The 21,020-nt window shown below is 37.7% G+C and overlaps 1 protein-coding gene and 1 pseudogene across 3 annotated transcripts in view; both read left to right on the top strand.

The window, feature by feature from the left end:
• The window catches only part of FGF12 (fibroblast growth factor 12), an 814,886-nt gene that overhangs the window by 732,886 nt on the left and 60,980 nt on the right, over positions 1 to 21,020 (top strand). The gene's annotated exons all lie outside the window — the stretch shown is intronic.
• LOC102829912 lies at positions 10,882 to 11,850 on the top strand (annotated as a pseudogene).

A 21,020-nucleotide genomic window follows, 5' to 3' on the forward strand; every position in this document is an offset into this window, starting at 1 on the left:
TTACCCAAGGCATGGTATTTTCAATAACCTCATATGCATGTGAAAGCTAGACAGTGAATAAGGAAGACCGTAGAAGAATTGATACTTTTGCATTATGGTGTTGGAGAAAAATATTAAAAATGCCATGGGCTGCCAAAGGAACCAAAAGATCTGTGTTGGAAGAAGTGCATCCAGAATGCATCCAAGAAGAAGTGCATCCTTGGAGGCCAGGATGGCCAAACTTCATCTGTCATACTTCGGACATAGTATCAGGAGGGAGCAGTTGCTGGAGAAGGATATCATGTTTGGTAAGGTCAGAGAAAAAGAGGAAGACCCCAGCAAGATGGATTGGCCAAGTGGCAGCATCAATGGGCTCAAGTGTGACAACAGTAGTGAGGATGGCCCAGGATCAGGCAGTGTTTTGTTCTGTTGTGCATAAGGTTGCTATGAGTCGGTACCCACTCGATGGCACCTAACAACATCAACAACAATGTATTGTCTCCTATTCTAAATGACTATGCAACTGTTCATTTTTCCATCTGTTTTCTGTCACTTTAGTTTTACCATTTACTGAATTTCATTAACAGGGAAATTATACTTGGTATGGCCATGTGGATTAATGCTCTGGACTGCAAAGTCAGTTTGAAACATAAGGTCAGTGGTTCAAGCTCACTAGCTGCTCCTTGGAAACCCTATACAGGATCTCTATGGGTCAGACCAGACTCGACGGCACTTAAGAACAACAAGCAATTTTAGGATCTCACATTCCATTCTGGTTTTTGTGGGGACACAAACTACTCCAGGCTCTGTGTGGTACCCTAAAATTGCTTGTTGTTGTTTAGTGCCATGGAGTTGATTCCGACCCATAGCGACCCTGTATAGGTTTTCCAAGGAGCAGAAGATGGGTTTGAACTGCCAACATTGAGGTTCAAGCTGACCTTGAAGTCCAGCACATTATCCTGCAGTGCCACACTAGTGACAGTTTACCCAAGTGTGACTAGACTATAGTCACACATATGCTGGTCAGTACTTTGACAAATATCAAGCTCTGCAGAAATTTAGAATTCTCTTAATCCTCTCTGACATTCTGGCCCACAAATTCTAACCACCTGGTCTCCCAGAGAGTACAGTGGCTAAGCACTTGACTACTATATGAAAGATCAGTAGTTCAAGCATACTAGCCTATCAATATGAGAAGGATGTAGCATTCTGCTTGCTAAAGATTAACAGCCTTGTAAAAGCCTATGGAACAGTTCTCTGTGCTGGAGAGTTTATAGGAGTTGGAATCAATTTGATAGTAGGGGATTTTTTATTTTGCTTATGTTTTTAGTTTGACTTCCTGAACTTAAGTTTCTGTTTTCTCAATTTGCTTTCTTATTCTCAAAGATTGCAGTCATTCACTGCATGTTTTCGAATGCCTGGAAACCATTGTTTCATAAGTATTGTCTGGCTTTCGAATTGTTTAACGTGTGAAGGTTAATCTAGTCTCTGTTATGCCACCATGAGCAAAATAGAGGTCAGTGGAAAACTACTGAATCCATTTTTTTTTTTTTTTTTTTTTAATGAAAAGGAGCATACTAAAGAACCAGGTAATGATTGACACATAGCAATATAACTAATTTTTAATGTTTAGGGCCTGTAAAACAGTAAATTTAAAGTTGGGAGCGTTTGACTTCTGTCTCCACCAGTAGTGCTGTTTGACCTTGGCAGGACAGTCTATCACTTTATACCTCCATTTCATTATCTCTCTATATGGGAAATAGAAGGTCTGCCACCTTTATCACAGAGTTCCATCTGGAATTAAATGTGGTCATAGATATAAAAGTTCCTATCTCTAAAATCCTGAAACCATAATAGGGGCTTATTTTCATTCCATTATTATTATCTGTCAAGCTAGAAAATTCTCAATGATAGAGCATTTCTCCTTGATTCATTTTGTCCATGCTTTTGCTGATAACTTATGTAGAAAGGAATATATTCTCTTCTGATATGATCTGTGTCAGTTAGGATTAATTTTCACCTTAACAGAACAACCAAAACCCATAATATTAGTGGCTTAAAATTTATTTCTCTCTATTCTTAAAAGGGAATCCTGTTATGGTGCTGTAGAATAAGCACAAGATCAGGGGTGGAAACCCACCAGACGCTCTTTGGAAACACTGCATAGGGCCAGAACTGACTTAGCGCTACTTAACAACAACAATAATACATAAAAGAAGTTTGAAACTATACAGTCCATAAATGATGTAGGATTTCTTCCCAACACTGGAGACCTAGGTTTCTATTGTTCAGCTTTTCCATCCTCTGTGATGGTTTTCATCATCTCAGGATCCAAGAAGGCTACTGTCATGTAGCCATTGCATCCACATTTTATGATGGCAGCAGAAAGAAGCAGGAGCTAACACAATGATTTCCCCCATGCCAGATCAGCTCATTTTAGTTAGCTTTTCTGAGAGTTCCATAACATAATTTGTGCAAATCAGTTTTGTCCTAATTTAGTTAGGTAACCACATATAACTACAAGGAAGGTTGATAAATGTTATTCCCCCCCCCCTTTTTTTTTCTAATATTTCTGTTTAAAAATGTGTGTGGATAGCAGGGTAAAGGATGAATGTTGAAAGACAGCTTTCGGTTTTGCCACATAGCTTTTCGTTACCAACAAGGAATTCTCTGAGTGAGGCAATTTGTGAGGCATGCTGTATACTTATTCTTTAATTAGTTAAGTTAGATACTCGTCACATGTTGTTGTTGTTGTTAAGTGCCGTTGAGTCGATTCCGACCCATAGAATCATTCAATTTTGCAAGTTGAGGCTTGAATTTTTCTTCAGTTCAGTTAGCTCAAGAATTGCTGAGCGTTCTTCCTTTTTGTCTTCTAATTCCAGGTATTTGTATATTTATTTCATTATAATACTTGACTTTGTTTTCTTCAGCTGTACTTTGAAATTTTTTATTCATTTCATTCTCCCATCACATATTGTACTTCTAGCAGTTCATGATACTTTTAATGTTTTTCTCCAACACCGTAACTCAGATGCATCAATTCTTCTATGATTTCCTTATTCATTGTCTGACTTTTACATGCATATGAAGCTATTGAAGATACCATGGCTTGGGTCAGGCACATCCTATACCTCAAATTGATGTCTTTGCTCTTGAGCACTTTAATGAGGTCTTGTCCAGAAGATTTGCCTGAAGCAATATGTCCTCTGATTTCTTGGCTGCTGTTTCTGTGAGTGTTGAAAGTGAATCCAAGCAAAATGAAGTCTTTGACAACTTTAATCTTCTCCATTTATCATGGTGCTATTTGTTGGTAAGGATTTTTGTTTTCTTTATATTGAGGTGCAATCCATACTAAAGACTGTCATTTTTGATCTTCATCAGTAAGTGTTTTATGTACTCTTTGCTTTCAGCAAGCAAGGTTGTATCATCTGTATATTGCAGGTTGTTAATGAGTCTTCTTCCAGTTCTGATGCTTTGCTCTTCATATTATCTAGCTTCTCTTTGCTCAGTGTACAGAAAGAATAAGTATGATGAAAAAATACAATCCTGAAACATAGCTTTCCTGATTTTTAAACCATTCTGTGTCCCCTTCTTATTTTTGAATGACTGCCTGTTGGTCTATGGACAGGTTCCTCATGTGTGCAATTAAGTGTCATAGAAAACTCATTCTCCAAATGTTGCCCTTAACTTGTCATAATCCATAGTTGAAAGTCTTTAAATAGTCAACAAAGTACACAGAAACATCTTTCTGGTATTTCTGCTTTCAGCCAAGATTGTCAACAATGATACCCCCATTTCACTTCCTCATCTGATTCCAGTTTGAACCAACAATTCCCTGTCAGTGTGCTTTTTTAACTAAAATTTACTTGCATGTGCTATTAATAATATTGATTTTGTCAGATGGTTTCCTCATTCCGTTGGTTCACCTTTCTTGGAATAGGCACAAATATGTACCTCTTCCATTCAGTTAGCTAGGTAGCTGTCTCCTAAATTTCTTGGCATAGATGAGTGAGTGCCTTCAGTGCAGTGCCAATTTGTTGAAAATTTTCAATTTTTATTCCATCAATTCCCAAAACCTTGCTCTTTGCCAATCCCTTCAGTACATCTTGAACTTCTTCCTTCGGTACCATTGGCTCTTGATTATAATCATCAACCATTTCTTTTGGATACAGTGACATTGTATATTGTTTCCATCTTCTTTTTTTGTTGTTTTTTGTTGTTGTTGGGTGTTTCTGTAAAGGTTTTTATTTGGGGGTGCTTGGAGGGGGACACAGTGGATAGGGACCTGCTCAGTCCTTCTTAGCAGCCACTTTCCTCATAGCGGCCAGGATGTTGCTGAGCTCCTCTGGTTTCCTCTTAGTAGAGATGTGTGTCCCCACCCTTTTCTTGGTGAACTTGAGTGTCCACTTGTCCTTGGAGACCTTGAGCAGCTCCATGGTCCTGCGCTCATAGGTGCAAAGCCACACCCCTCCCGGATCATGTCCCACATGAAGTTGGTGTGCTTGTTGAGGCACCCACGGTGGTGCTGTGCCTTGGCTTGCTCACGTTCTTGGTTATTTTGTGGCCCTTGTTGAGGCCAATGGCCATAGGGTAGCGTACAGCCGTGGTTGCTTTTCTTCAAGAAGTTCCATCTTGTTTTATACTTTCTGCATCATTCAATATTTTGCCCATAAAATTCTTCAATATTGCAAGTTCAGACTTGAATGTTTCCTTCAGTTCTTTCAGCTTAAAAAATGCTAATCACATTCTTCCATTTTAGTTTTCTAATCTAATTTGCACATTTCACTGTAATACTTGAATATGTTCATGATCAAATGATGGCTCTCATGGGCTTCTATTAATTTTCTTCAGCCTCAACCTGAACTTGATATGTAAGCAATTGATGGTCTATTCCACAGTCAGCCCCTGGCCTTGTTTTTGTTCATGATATGAAACTTTTCCTCTGTCTCTTTCAACAGATATAGTCGATTTCTTTGTATTCCATCTGGTGAGGTCCATGTGGCTAGTCATCTTTCATGTTGTTTAAAAAAGATACCTGTAATGAATAAGCCATTGGCCTTGCAAAATTCTATCTTGCCATCTCCAGCATCATTTTTGTTACCGATGCTCTATTTTCCATCTGTTGATCCTTCTTTGTTTCCAATCTTTGCATTACAATCAGCACTAATTATAAGTACTTCTTGATTGCACATTGATCAATTTCAGACTGAAGAAGTTGGTAGAATTTTCCAGTTTCATCATGACCGACTTTAGTGGTTGGTGAGTAAATTTTGAATAATGGTGGTGTTATACTCTAACTTCAAGTATGTTTCATTTTCAACCAATGGAGATTTAAATATGAACTCTTGATGCTGTCTCTTCAAGATTTTCTTAACTTTCTCTACCTCTGTCAAGTAATTAATGAGCTGTAAAGGGATGCCTAAGTGCATGAAGAAATTTGCTATTTAAAGGAATTCTGGTATCTTGAATCCCTTTTTGTGAAGCAAAGAATGTTTTTGCAGTGGAAATAATTACCCTATAATTTATCTGGCTTTAAGTGGGATTTTCCTATGTTTAGGTTTGGGAGTGTTGTTTGCACGGGATGTCCTGCAGGCACCTCAGTATCAGCGTGTCTAAAATCATGGCAGGGAGCCCAATTGGGAGGTTGTTGCCGTTAAGTCTTAATACTAGTTCTCTCTATTCTAATTTATCAGTCACTCTGATGCTAGAGAAATAGTTCCTAAAAATGAAATTCACTCATTTCACTGCTCTGTTAAAAACCTCTGCTGGATCCTATGGCCTAATGGATATGTGCCAGGCCCTTTAGCAGAACAATGATGACCCTTCACATTTTGACCCCAGCTGTCTTTCTAGCAGTATCTCTTGCCATTTCCTGCTACATGCTGTATGCCCCAGCCACAGTCCACTTGCCTCCAGTCTCCAAATTTACCAAACATTTCATACTTCTCTCCAGTTATTTTTGGCTATGTTTGGATTATTGTCCAGCAACTTTTATACCCTAAAAGTTCCTTCTCCTGCAAGCTCCAGCTCCCCGAGGAAAGTGAGTCATTTGTTTCTTTATTCTCATCATAAACTGAGAGGGCTTCTTGCATTTTACTGTAATTATCTTTACATGTCTGTCACGACAACTAGAATTTAACTTTAGGATCCATAATATAGTAATATTTCTTTCTATATGTGTGTTAGGGTGGGTCGGGGTGGGTTAGGAGAAGCTGTGTATTTACTAAATCTCAGACATAGTATGGTTTCTGGGGGCCCTAGGTGATGCAAACAGATTATGCGCCCTGCTGCTGACCAAAAGATTATAGGTTTATAAATCCACCAAGAGACACCTTAGAAGATAGTCCTAGCAATTTACTTCCAAACAATCAGTCACTGAAAATCTGTGCTGCACAGTTTTACTCACACATGTGGAGTAACCATAGGTCAGAATGGGTTTAACAGCTATTAGTATATAAGGTTTATAAGTAGTATGTCTGTAAATGCTCTTAACGAAAATATGATATATTATTTCTAGTTTTCTGATGAATAAGCTGATTTGCAAATAGCTTCCTTAAAACCAGTGTCTAATTCCAGAGCATAGGTAAGCACTGCAACACCAGGGTGCTATAGTATCTGGCACATAAACAATGTACAAAATTGCAGGTAGGTTGTCTCCAAATATTAGATTCAACCTTAGAAGGAAAGGTTTATTTCCACTGCTGAGGGTAGTCTAGCAGATGCTTCAGTAGAAGTTTCCAGAAGTATTAGAGCCAAGGCAATATTTTAGTGTTATGGTCTCTAGGTAGTGAAACTAGTTTGCACTGGACTCTTAAAGTTAGCAGTTCAAACCTTCCCATTTGCACTGTGGAAGAAAGTTGTAGCAATTTGCTTCCATAAAAAGTATAGCCAAGATATCTCTATGGAGTAGTTCTATTATGTAACACGTGGATCACCATGAGTTGAAATCCTCTAGAAGATAATAGGTAACATTTTCAATAAAATATTAAATAGTTACTTCATTTTTCCTCTAAACTGTTAGTTTTGACAGCTCTGAGGCAAGTGCTTCCAAGTGAAGAGATAAAATTTACAGATGGGCTCCCAGTGGTCCACTCTGCGTTGTTGAAGAAACCTTTTCTTTTTGGGTAAAGTGTGCAATAGAATATTTATGGATTCTGTTTTAAAATGTGTAGTATGATTTAAACCGTTTACTTACTAATGCAGATCCAGATTGAGTGCTATTTAAAGTGGGCCAAAAGCCATAAGCAAGGAAGCACATTCATATTTCTTACATAATTGAATAATTTCAACTTGGTGAATTGTGTCATGCATATTTATGTTTTGTTTTCTATTTTCTGTAACAACTTTTTACTATACTCTGTCAAATCTCCCTTTCCACCTTCTCAGTGACATCTTGGAGTCCTGGTGTGGTGTTGTGGGATAAAGTACTTTACCGCAAGGTCAGTTTGAACCACAGTGTCAGCAATTCAAACTCACCAGCCACTCCTTGGAAACCCTATACACAGTGTTGCTATGAGTTGGAACTGACTCGATGGCACTTAATAGCAACAACTGGAACTACACGAAATACACTCAACAGACTGTTACATTTAGAGATTTTTCTAATTGAGATTAAATTAGTTATTTTTCTAATGACTATCATAACTAGTCCTCTCCAAAGATATTATGGAGTCCTGGTTTGGTGCTGTGGGTTAATGTGCTTAATTGCAAGGTTGGTTTGAACCACAAGGTTGGCCATTCAAACTCACCAGCAACTCCTCGGATACCCTATACGGCATCGCTATGAGTCAGAACTGACTTGATGGCACTTAACAACAATAACAAAGATAGAATACAAATACACCTTTCACCACCCACTCATAGACAGCATATTATTAGGAACAAAGAGCAGTCTAAGCCTAGGATACTATAAAATCAACAATAATCAATTCTAACTAAGAGAAATTTAAGCAAAGTTGTATACGTGTCTTAATAGGAGAGATGGAAATGCCAGTGCAAACCTAAGATAATGAGAACCCTTCATATAATGGAAAAAACTCAACAACGTGACTTCACCACATATTAAATAGGCAACATATTTCTGAGGGGATTTTAAAAAGTTCATGGGAAAAATGAATTAAAAGATAATGTTTCCATGGGATAATCTGTCAACATTCAACCATTTCAAAAGGAACCACATGATTAAACATTAATGATATTGAAGAAACAATTCCAAACTACTCTGAAGGCAGTGAAAAACAAGGCTCCAGAATTGATGGAATCGGAATTGAAATGTTTCAACAAACTGATGCAATGCTAGAAGCACTCTTTCGTCTGTGCCAAGAAAATTGGAAGACAGCTATCTGGCCAACTGACTGAGGGCATAATTGTGCCCATTCCAAAAAAGGTATGCTGACAGAATAAGAAAATCATCAAACAATATCATGTTAATATCATATGCAAGTAAAAATTTGCTGAGGATAATTTAAAACTGGTGCAGCAGTACATAGAGAAGGAGCTGTCAGAAATTCAAGCTGCATTCAGAAGATGATGCAGAATGAGAGCTATCAATGCTGACATCAGATGGAGCTTGGCTGAAACAGAAGAATACTAGAAAGATGTTTACTTGTGTTTTATTGAATATGCAAATGCATTACTAGGCTGTACAGATCATAACAGACTGTGGGGGACATTGCAAAGAATCGGAATTCCAGAACATTTAATTGTGCCAGTGCAGAGTCTGTACATAGACCAAGAGAGGCAATCTTTTGAACAGAACAAGGGAATACTTTTAGTTTATAATCAGGAAAATTGTGTGGCAGGATTCTTTCCTCTCACTGTATTTATTCAAACTGTATATGGAGCAAATTATCTGAGAAACTGAACTATAGAAGAACAACACAGTATTAGGATTGGAGGAAGGCTCATTAACAACTTATGACATGCAGATGATACAACCTTGTTTGCCTGAGGCACTTACTAATGAATATCAAATAATACAGCGTGCAGTATGGATTGCAGCTCAATATAAAGAAAGTGAAAATCCTCACAACTGGACCAATAGACAACATCATGATAAGTGGAAAAAAAGTTTGAAGATGTCAAGTGTTTCATTTTACTTGGTTCCACAATCAACACTCATGGAAGCAGCAGTCAAGAAATCAAAAGACACATTACTTTAGGCATACCTCATGCAAAAGACTTCTTTAAAATTCTAAAGAACAAAAATGTCACTGTATACTCTAATCTTCTGATATGTTACTAAAAGAGGAGAAAGGGTTGACATGGACTAGATGGAAAACTTTAAAAATTATTTTCCAATTAATTTTTTGGCATAATGAGTGGGAATGAAATGAAATTGATGACAGTGGGTTTGAGGTGATTTTTGTTTTATTTTGTTTTGCTTTACCAGAAACCACAACTAACAGGAAATGAAATCTGTCATCTATCATAGGTTGATAATTTAGATCAAAGGGTAATAGATAATCATTTTGATAGATTTGCCTTCTATGCTGATTTGATGAGTTGTCCAAACCTATTGACTGACTTGACTAATTACTTTTGGCTTCTGAAGTCCCAGCCTTCATTCCTTCATGTGCAATCAGCTATTTCGGAAGAACTCAGTAACTCCTAAGATTGAAGCAACAGTTATAAGCATGTGCGGACTCATTTTGTAGAAATGTTTAAGATATTTCAGATGCATCGTGTATCTATATCCTTAGATGTATATTGTTAAGTGTTGTAGAGTTGGTGTCGACTCATAGTGGCCCTGTATACTCTTAGGGTTTCTGAGGAGTGGATGGTGAGCTTGAACTTCCAGTCTTGCATTTCAAACTGACTTTGCAGTCCAGCACATTAACCTGCAGCACGATGCCAGGACTCCACCCTTAGAAGTAGGTAGTTGTTGTTGTTTAGTGCTATCAAGTTGGTTCTGACCCTAGAGACCCTATATAGGGTTTCTGAGGAGCAGTAGTTGAGCTTGAACCACCTACCTTGTGGTTCAAACCAACTTTGCAGTCCAGTGCATTAACCCATAGAGCCACACCAAGACTCCTACCCTTAGATATATAGACATGTGATATTTAGAGAAGAGTTTAACTTGGTCTTCTAATACTTAATTTTGTTGACATTTTTCAATAAAGCTGTGTGCAAATGAATGAAAATGAAGTTGTACTTCATTAGTCAATTTCACATAATTCTAATTACTTTTCATTAGAGAAGATCTTGTTTAGAAAGATAATTAAGCTAGGTCAAGGTGAAAAACAGGTTATAGGGCAAATGCATATAAATGTTATAACTTATTTGGGAAGACAGTTGCCAGTTAGTCCTACCAGATATCTAAATGTAGGCATTCTGATGCTAACTGCAAAGTTGACAGTTCAAATTAACCAACCACTCCATGGGAGAAAGAAGAAGCTGTCTGCTTCCATGAAAATTTAGTCTCAAAAACTCTGTATAGGGTTGCTATGAGTCAGAATCTACTCAAGTAGATTGGCAGTATGTTTGGGGTTTTCAGTTTAAACTAGAGATAAAGACTTTTTATCTAGTTCAGATGCAACATCCATAGACGTACAAATAGGTGTATTTGTACGAATATGTATAAATGTTGGTGGTGGTATTAGTTGCCATTGAGGCAGGTTTTAGCTCATCGTATCCCCATGTGATACAGTAGAACTGCTCCCACAGAGTGTATGGTAAAGGCAATTCATCTTTGCAGATCACCACGTCTTTCTCCAATGGAATCCATGGGTGTTTTCAAACTACCAATGTTTCAGTTAGCAGTCAAATGCTTAAGTGTTGAGTCACTAGAGATTCATACGCATATGTACGTATATTTATATGAGGCTGAGTCAAAAAGTATCAGCATGGTACAGATGAACCCACTCCCTGAAGTTGCTGAAATTATCCTCGCAGTTTCCAATCATGTCTGAACCAATCAGAGTCCTTGTGATTGGAGCAGCTGGACAAATTGCACATTTTGTGCTGTATAGTATTAGAAATGGTGCTATCTTTAGTTAAAACCAGCCCCTGATTCTTATGCTGTTGGACCCCCATGATGGGTGTCCTGGAAGGCGTCCTAATGGAACTGCAAGACTGTGCACTTCCCCTCCTGAAAGATATCATTGCAACAGATAAGGAAGAAGTTGCCTTCAAGGACCTGGATGTGGTAATTCACGTGGGTTCCATGCCCTGAAAGGAGGGCATGGAGAGGAAAGACTTCGTGAAAGCAAATGTGAAAATCTTCAAGTTCCAGGGTGCAGCCTTGGGCAAATATGCCAAGAAGTCAGTCAAGGTTATTGTTGTGGGAAACCCCGCCAATACCAACTGTCTGACTGCCCTAAAGTCAGCTCCATCCATCCCCAAGGAGAACTTCAGTTGCTTGCTGAGCTATGGCTCAAATTGCACTTAAACTTGGTGTGAATGCTAAAGATGTAAGGAATGTCATCATCTGGGGAAACCATTCCTCAACTCAGTATCCAGATGTCAACCATGCCAAGGTGAAATTTCAAGGAAAAGAAGTTGGTATTTATGAAGCTCCTAAAAATGACAGCTGGCTCAAGGGAGAATTTATCTCGACTGTGTGCAGTGTGCTGCCGCTGTCATCAAGGCTTGAAAACTGTCCAGTACAATGTCGGCTGGGAAAGCTATCAGAGACCACCTGGTTTGGAACCCCAGAGGGAGTTTATGTCCATGGGTGTAATCTCTGATGGCAACTTCTATGGTGTTCCTGAGGATCTGCTCTACTCATTCCCTATTGTAATCAAGAATAGGACCTGGAAGATGGTTGAGGATCTCCCTGTTAATGATTTCTCACGTGAGAAGATGGATCTTACTGCAAAGGAACTGACAGAAGAAAAAGAAACTGCATTTGAATTTCTTACCTCTGCCTGACTAGACAATCATTTTTATGCTACTAAATGCCCCAAAGATAAAGACTCTAAATATTGTCTTTGACTCTAGTACCAAACAATAATAATGCTATACTTAAATTAAGTAGCTCTGGTAGTACAGTGGTTACGAATCAGGCTGCGAACCTTAACATCAGCAGTTTGAAACTACCAGCTGCTCCATGGGAGAAAGATGAAGCTTTCTGCTCCCGTAAAGATTTACAGCCTCGGAAACCCTGTACAGGGGTCGCTATGGGTCGGATCCGACTCCACAGCACTTAACAACAACAACAACAATACTTAAATGACTTGCGAAAAACAACACATTTCAAGGATTATGTGCTTCTTAGTACAAATTTGTGACAGTTTATCATCATGGCTTTAGTGCTGCATTCTAAATAAAAGTATATATTCAATTGAAAAAAATTTATTTGCACTCCAATTATATTAAAATGCCCATCCACATCCACAACTGATGGTAACATTGAGCATGCATGTGATATGATTCTATTGAATAGATGAGTGACAGTGGATTCTATGGCATATCATTTGCAAATCAACCATGGCTCTGCCTATAAAATAATCCATGACAGACTGGGGTTTCAAAAAGTTTGTGCGAAACGGTTACTGAAACAACTCATGGACATCTGCAAACAAAATATGGCCCGATACGCAAAGGAAGGTAAACATTTCTTTTAAAAAATGTTACTGATGATGACGCATGGATTCATCACTATGAGCATGAAAGAAAATGGAAAAGATTATGAAATGGAAACATCCTCAATCACCGATGAAGAAAAAGCTCAAAAGTCACCCATCAGCTGGAAAGTTGATGGTTCTAGTTTTCTGGGACTCTCCGGGGCCAGAATAGGAACACTACCCAGGAAAAAGGTTCAACAATCAACAGAGCTCTTTATATATATGTGTGTGTGTGTGTGTGTATGTATATATATATATATACATACACACACACACACACACATATATATAGTGAGATGCTCACTAAAGAGCTGAAGTCTGAATTTAGGATTAAACACAGAGGACTGCTATCCAAGGACATTGTGGTTCACACACTTTTGACACTGCAAAAACTTCATTTTGATGTGTTAAAGCATCCTCCCTATAGTTATGGTTTTGCTCCACAGGATTTTCACCTGTTTGGTCCCCTGAAAGCAGCCCTTCAAGGATGAAGATTCACCTCTAATGAAGAAGTGAAGACAGTGGTGCATCCGTGGCTCGCAGCTCAGCCTAAAACATTTTTAAAATAAGATAATACGAAAGCTTGTTGCAAGATGGATAGAGTATATTGAAAGCAAGGAGATTATATTGCAAAAGGATGTATGTGCCTTTTCTAAAAGTTGCTTAAAATAAATTCTACAGCCGGAGTGTGGATAATTTTTGACTCACCTTGTATTTACATAGTCCCTGAATGCAATAGCAGTTTACATACTTGGCTCCTAAACTGGTAAGTTTGATTCCACCCAGAGGTTCTTTCCAACAAAGGCTTGGTGGATTTACAGTGATTGCAAATTGACTCAACAGCAACTTTTTAAATATGTGTATGTGATGTATAAATGACCTTTAAAAAATATATTGCAGATAACTCTCTGGATTAATCTTTCCTCCCCAACATATGGACTATTTTAAAAGCAAAAAGTAGCTAAATTTGTGAAATGTTTCAGCCTTGTGTAGTCACTATCAGCACCATGTATCAGGTTGTTGTATCCACTTCCCCTTCACTGATGGTGGAAGGGCTGGAAATACAGTAGGCAAAGATAAAATAATCATAAATTTTATCCTTACTTATTTTAGTCTTTGTGTATTAGCTCTATACTGATAGTTGTTCCACATGGTATAGAGTACTTTTTTAACTACTAAAGCCTTGTTATAGATCACTTGTATTCCTCTTACCTTGTGAAGTGCTAATATCAGTATTCTGAACCTACTGGAGACTCATTAATGGTTTAGAGAATGTAATACCCCAGACTCACATTGGTAGAGTGATGTGGCTTCCATCTCTGCATTCCACAATGTCTGCTTTTCAGCTATGAGAAAAAAGAAAATGTTTCCTTGATTCTTCTTTGAATTCAAGAAAGCAATTGTTAACAACCAAAATAAAATTCCAAACGTGAGATGTTGCTCAAAGACTGTATGAAAACAGCAACATAGTAAGTGCTTTATTTTAATATGAGCAAGGCCTTTACTTATATCAATTATATAATAAATCTGTGTCTAAGGTCGACTGCAAACAGAGACTTAATTTGTTTGCACAATTATGCATGACTTCAAATATTTAGACATTTGCTATCAAGTAGATAAAGCACCCATGACCCTCCAAAGTCTGCCATATTCTTTGGACTTTTCCCTTAAGCTTTAATTGATATTCTGTGGATGTAAGGCCAAACATTGTTCTTGGGAAGTATGCCACCTTTCTAATACATGTGAGTTTTTTCTTGCTGCTTCCTCCACCTTGAAACCCCTGGAAATTTGATCTTACTGTTGAACATCTTACTTTACTTTCAAGAGCCACATTTATATGTCACTCCCTCACGAGACATTCTTATACAGCCCCAGTTAACTATAAGTCAAACCCCTTAAGTTTCTCTGTGTCTATTTATTACAGCATTGACAGTGTACTAGACATGATTTTATTTACTGCAGGGTGGGACAAACCAATTAAAACATGGCCAAGACTTTCATGGAGATTTCTGTATAGCAAAATAAATTGTGCATGTTGGGGTATTTTGTTTGAGTTGATAGACTTTGTTTTTTTTTTTTTTCATGGTGTAAAACAAAGAACAATTGAATCTTCACTACAATTTTGATAACATTTTGGTGTTTACAGATTTATAGAAAATCATGCTATATGACATTAAGATGAAGAGGTTATAGATTATCAAAATCCAAATTGGTAATTATAGTTGTTAATAGGAATGGGTTTTGTGTTGTTATGTATTTAAATGTCCTCTAATTTTGACCACAGTGTATTAAAAACTCAGGAGAATGATATAAAGTTCTTCATACATAGGAAATATTAATGGTGTCTCTAGATTTACCATCTGAATGAGAAAAATGCCAAAATGTGACAGTATAGTCAGTTTGAACCACAAGGTTAGTGGTTCAAACCTGCTAGCAGCTTCTTGGACACCCTATACAGGGTTGCTATGAGTTGGAACCGACTCGACGACACTTAATACCAATGATACCTGATACAAAACCTGTTAGAATATTAACATTGCGTGAATGTCGATATGTAAAAGATTATTAGGATTAGGAAAGAGTTGTTAAAGTGTGTATTTTTAAAAACTACTAGTAATCTTGTTTTTAGTAAATATAAGTAAAGAATAGTCTCCTGAAGTTCTAAGTGGATATTCCATATCTGAAAATCAATGTGCACAAACACAGGGCTATCATTAGCACAGTCATTAATTAAAGTTCTGCTTATTCTTCTCCTGTGAAGGATATTTATTTTTGCCGTCTTTGACTGACAGGCAGTAATGACTCTAATAAACTAGTGAGACATCAAATTAAATCAATATAATTTTAAGTTAATAAAAGTATAAACATGATTTTAATGAGTTCATGTGCTACAAGACTTGCCCTACTTGTGGGCCAATGTTGATGGTATACATATTATTGTTGTTGTTAGGTGCCATCGAGTTGGTACCGACTCATAGTGATCCTATGCACAACAGAACAAAACACTGCCCAGTCCTGGGCCAATCTCACAATTGTTGCCATGTTTGATCCCATTGATGCTGCCATTTTGACAATCCATCTTGCTGGGGGTTTTCTTCTTTCTCTCTGACCCTCCATCTTAACAAACATGATATCCTTCTCCAGTTACTAGTCCCTCCTGACAATATGTCCAAAGTATGAGAGATAAAGTCTGGCCATCCTGGCCTCCAACGAGCACTCTGGCTGCACTTCTTTCAACATAGATCAGTTTGTTCTTTTGGCAGTCCATGGCACTTTCAGTATTCTCCTGCAACACTATAACTCAAAAGCATCAATTCTTCTACAGTCTTCCTTATTCACTGTCCAGCTTTCACATGCATATGAGGTTATTGAAAATACCATGGCTTGGGTCAGATGCACCTTAGTCCTCAAACTGACATCTTTGCTCTTCAACACTTTAAAAAGGTCTTGTGCAGCAGATTTGCCTAATGCAATACGTTGTTTGATTTCTTGACTGCTGCTTCCATGAGTGTTGATAGTTGATCCAAGAAGAATGAAGTCCTTGACAACTTCAATCTTTTTTCTGTTGATAAGAATGTTGTTTACTGGTCCAGTGGTGAAGATTTTTGTTTTCTTTACATTGAGATGCAATCCATACCAAAGGCTGTGGTCTTTAATCTTCATCAGTAAGTATTTTAAGTCCTCTTCACTTTCAGTAAGTAAGGTTTTATCATCTGCATATGGCAAGTTGTTAATGAGTCTCCCTCCAATCCTGATGCCACGTTTTTCTTCATATAACCCAACTTCTTGGATTATTTTCTCAGCATACAGGTAGAGATGCTAAAGTAAATAGGAGAAATGAGGAGGTACAAGAGCTGAACAGAAAATCTCAAAAGTCAGCTCAAGAAGACAAAGTCAAATATTACAACAAAATGTGCAAAGATCTGGAGTCAGTAAACCAAAAGTAAAAAACATGCTCAGCATTTCTCAAACTGGGTGAACTGAAGAAAAAATTCAAGCCTCAACTTTTATTATTGAAGGATTCTCTGGGCAAATTATTGAATGATGCAGAAATCATCAAAAGAAGATGAAAGATAATACACAGCATCACTGTACCAAAAGGAAATGATTGATGTTCAACCATTTCAAAAAGTAGCATATGATCAAGAGCCAATGGTCCTTAAGGAAGAGGTCCAAAGTACATTAAAGGAATTGACAAAGAACAAAGCTCCAGTAATTGATGGAATAAGTGAGGCGGCACTGGAGGCATTCACTCATCTCTGCCAAGAAATTTGGAAATTTGGAAGACAACTATCTGGCCAACCTAATGGAAGAGATCTGTATTTGTGCCCATTCCAAAGAGAGGTGACCCAAAGGAATGCAGAAATCATCAGTCAATATCATTATTATCCCATTCGAGTAAAGCTTTACAAAAGGTAATACACAAATGGCTGCAAGCATACATTGACAGAGAACTTTCAGAGGTTCAAGCTTGATTCAGAAGAGGACTTAGAATGAGGGATATCATTGCTGATGTCCGATGGATCTTGACTAAAAGCAGAGAATACCAAAAAGATGTTTACCTGTGCTTTACTGACTACTCAACAGCTTTCAATTGTGTGGATCATAACAAGCTATGGACAACATTGAGAAGTATAGGTGTTAGATGCCATCAAATGAGTTAAAACTCATAGCAATATTATGCAGACTAGACTAAAATACTGCCCAGCCCTGTACCATTTATAGAGGGATGGCATAAGACTGAGTTTATGGTCCAGCTTTGTAGTTTATTACATGTGTGACTTCAGTTGAGTTCTTTTAACTCCCTTAGTCTCAGTTTCTATTATTTACCCAGAGTTGTAATAATAATCAAGTATAATGACAGACTTTGACATTGTATTTTCAAAAAGAAAATTTGAGTGATATTCAACTACAATTTCTTAAAACCTTTGAAGTGGTTATAACTTTGACTTCCATGCTCCTTTTTTTTTTTAAATCCTTTCACCATATTTCCATTTCTGTTGTTTGTCATTTCCTTTCATTCATTTATACAACAAACATTTATTGGCCACCTATTAGGTATCAGACCCCATGCCAATACTGGTGTCCTACTTACTCATGTTTTATATTTCATCCCCCTCAAAATCTAAATTGTAGTAATTTTACCTAGTAAACAAATATCTACCAAGGACTTTCACTAAGTGACAATTTCATGATAAACAAACTGGTCAATTAACTGGCCTTTGGGAGCTGTAGCCCTTCTTATGAAATCTTTTAATGTTTTTATTAACTTTGTACCTGGCTATCCTGGTGCGTAGTGGTTACGAATCGGGCTGCAAACCGCAAGGTCAGCAGTTTGAAACTACCAGCTGCTCCCAGGGAGAAAGATGAGGCTTTCTGCTCCCATAAAGATTTAAAAGCCTTGGAAACCCTATACAGGGTCGCTATGGTCGGAACCGACTCGACGGCACTTAACAACAACAACAACATCTTGGTATAGCACTGTAGGATAAGCACTGCACCACAAGATCAATTTGAACTGCAAGGCCAGTGGTTCAGATTCACCAGCTGCTCCTCAGAGACCCTATACAGGTTGCTTCGAGTCACAACCAACTCAATGGCACTTAACAACAAATCAGAAATAAGAATTTTTCCACAATCCCTTATAACATCCAGTTTTGTTTTGTTTGTTTATCGGTGTAAAATGCTTAGCTCTACTGTGAGTTTAAAATTGAGCTGTTGACTAATTATATAATATGAAAAGCTCTTTTTGACATCAAGAAATTTATCCCAGTCTCTGTAAGACAACGCAGAGTCCTGGTGTGCACTGTGCCACATTGCAAAGTCATTTGAACTGCAAGGTTGGCAGTTCAAGCTCACCATCCACTCCTTGGAAACCCTATACAGGGTCACGATGGGTTGGAACCAACTCGACGGCACTTAACAACAACAACTGTTAGAAACACCTATAAAGAGCCTGTGGTGGTTGTTGATAGTTGTCAATTCAAATTAATGGAAACTCCATGTGTGTCAGAGTAGAATTAATGGAAACCCCATGTGTGTCAGAAGTTCCATAGGGTTTTCAAGGCTTTGATCTTTCAGAAGCAGATTGTCTGTCTTCCAAGTTGCCTATGGTGAGTTTGAACTGCCAATCATTTGGTAAGTACGAGAATACTGATCTGTTTGCACTAGCCAGGACTCCTATGGAATATCTGTTGTTGTTAGGTGCCATTGAGTTGGTACCAACTTATAGAGACCTTGTGCATAGCAGAATGAAACTGTTCTTGTGATGAGCTGTGGAATCAGTTCCGACTCACTGAGACCCTGTACAGGGTTTCCAAGGTTGTAAATCTTTAAGGGAGCAGAAAGTCTCATCTTTCTCCCATGGAACAGCTGGTAGTTTCGAACTGCTGACCATGAGGTTCGCAGCCCGATTTGTAACCACTACGCTACCAGAGTTGTTGTTAGTTACCATCAAATTAGTTCCACCTTATGGCAATTCCATGTACAACAAAATAAAACATCACCCATTCCTACATCCTCCTCACAGTTATTGCTGTGTTTGAGCCCATTGTTGCAGCCATGGTATCAATCCACCTCATTGAGGGTCTTCCTTTTTTTCACTGACCCTCTACTTTGTCAAACATGTTGTCCTCTAGATAGAATCTTTTTGTTACTATTCCCTATCCCATTCTAAATGACCAAGAGAGAAAGGTAGTAAGTATATCTTGTGTAAGACCCTATAGCAGATTGCTGGCGGAACTGAGAAAGTAACCAGTGACTTGGTCTCTCTGTAGTCCACATTTGTAAAGTTTGACAATAGCATGTAAACATGTTACAGAACTTAGTCTACACATAAAGGGAAAATAATTTGGAAATTTATTTGGCTTGTGGTTAAAGCACTTGTATACTGAACCTAAAGTTGACAATTTGAACCCAACAAACACTCCATGGGAGAAAGATGTGCCAGTCTGCTTCCATAAAGATTGTTTCTGTTGTTGTTCAGTGCCATCGAAACAGTTCCGACTCATAGCAACCCTGTATAGGGTTTCTGAGGAGTGGCTGGTGAGCTTGCACCGCCAATCTTGCCATTCAAACCAACTTTGAATTCCAGCGCATTAACCCACCGTGCCACACCAGGACAGCCTTTAAAATGGTATGGGACAGTTCTCTTCTATACTGTTAAGTCAGAATCAACTTGATACTAAAGGATTGTGCTTTTAGGTTTAAGTTGAAGATTATTAACTAATATCTAACATGCATATCTCTTTGATTTGGTATTCTTGTGGATTAAATTGGAGAAGGAAAAAATAGAACACAGCAGGTGTTTTCATTCATGCTTGATTGGCAATCTCATTTCCATTTTTACTCAATATCTTTATCTTCTTAAGAATGAGTGGCATCTATTGCTTTCATAATTGATCTCTTTGGAGCAGATTTCTTTGGTGTTTTTTGGAGTTAAGAAGCAAATCTTTCATCTCTAAGAAATTTGTTTGATAATTTCTCAGCCAGTATGTGTGTACAGTTGACCCTTGACATATGAATCATTTTGGTCTTCAACCAAGAAATTCATCTGTAATTATGATGCTTTTATTCTTGAGCTTTCTTGGACTGAGAGTATGAGATACAATTACTTTCATTTTCACTTCTTTCAGGGAAGGTAGAAAAGGGAGCAGTTAGATATCATAAATATCTTTTCTTTTGTCCTTTACAAATTGACAAGAAATACCATTTACTGTATCTTTTAATAACAACTTTCAAGATTCACTTTTCTTGATGGGCAGATAATTCTTTATTCCAAAATCTCAAGGCAATCATTGGTGGAGTGGGCTGCCAGTATTCCCTAGCATGCTTTTGAAGGAAATCAATGTATACACTTGACCTCTCTCTGTCAGCTGGCTTCACAAACTTATATGGAATATATTTTCTTATGGTTCAGTAGTCTAGAGTCTGAATTTAGGACATGGCTTTAGGAGGAGGTATGTCTTTGTCTATTTCAGCTTCTAGTAGTCAGCAATCCTTGGGAGTTCCCTGGTTTGTAGATACATGTGTCTGTGTCTTCATATGGGGTTTTCTTTCTCTATGTAATCCTGAGTCTTTTATGACTCAGAAATGATTAAGTTTAGGACTCACCCTACTTCACTGTGACCTTATTAACATATCAGAAGAAACCCCCTGTTTCCAAACAGGGTCATATTTACAAGTGTAGAAATTAGGACTCCCACATTTATTTTGGGGGGAGACAATTCAATTTATAATATTACTCAGTCGTTCCCAGAAAATTAAGAAATCTGAAATATGTCTTAAAGATATTTAATATGGTCTACGGTATGATATGATATATCTTTAATGAAATCTTCTTTCACAATGAAATGTTAGGGTGTTATGAATAGAAGGTTGAACAGGAACACAGTTGGGTGCACATAGTTCTTATTTTTTCTTTTCAACTGTTTTTGTACTCATTTTATACTCAAAGTTCTAACATCTAGAACAGAT

The sequence above is a fragment of the Chrysochloris asiatica genome, unplaced genomic scaffold (assembly GCF_000296735.1).
Source record: "Chrysochloris asiatica unplaced genomic scaffold, ChrAsi1.0 scaffold00224, whole genome shotgun sequence".
In the NCBI taxonomy this organism is placed as follows: Eukaryota; Metazoa; Chordata; class Mammalia; order Afrosoricida; family Chrysochloridae; genus Chrysochloris; species Chrysochloris asiatica.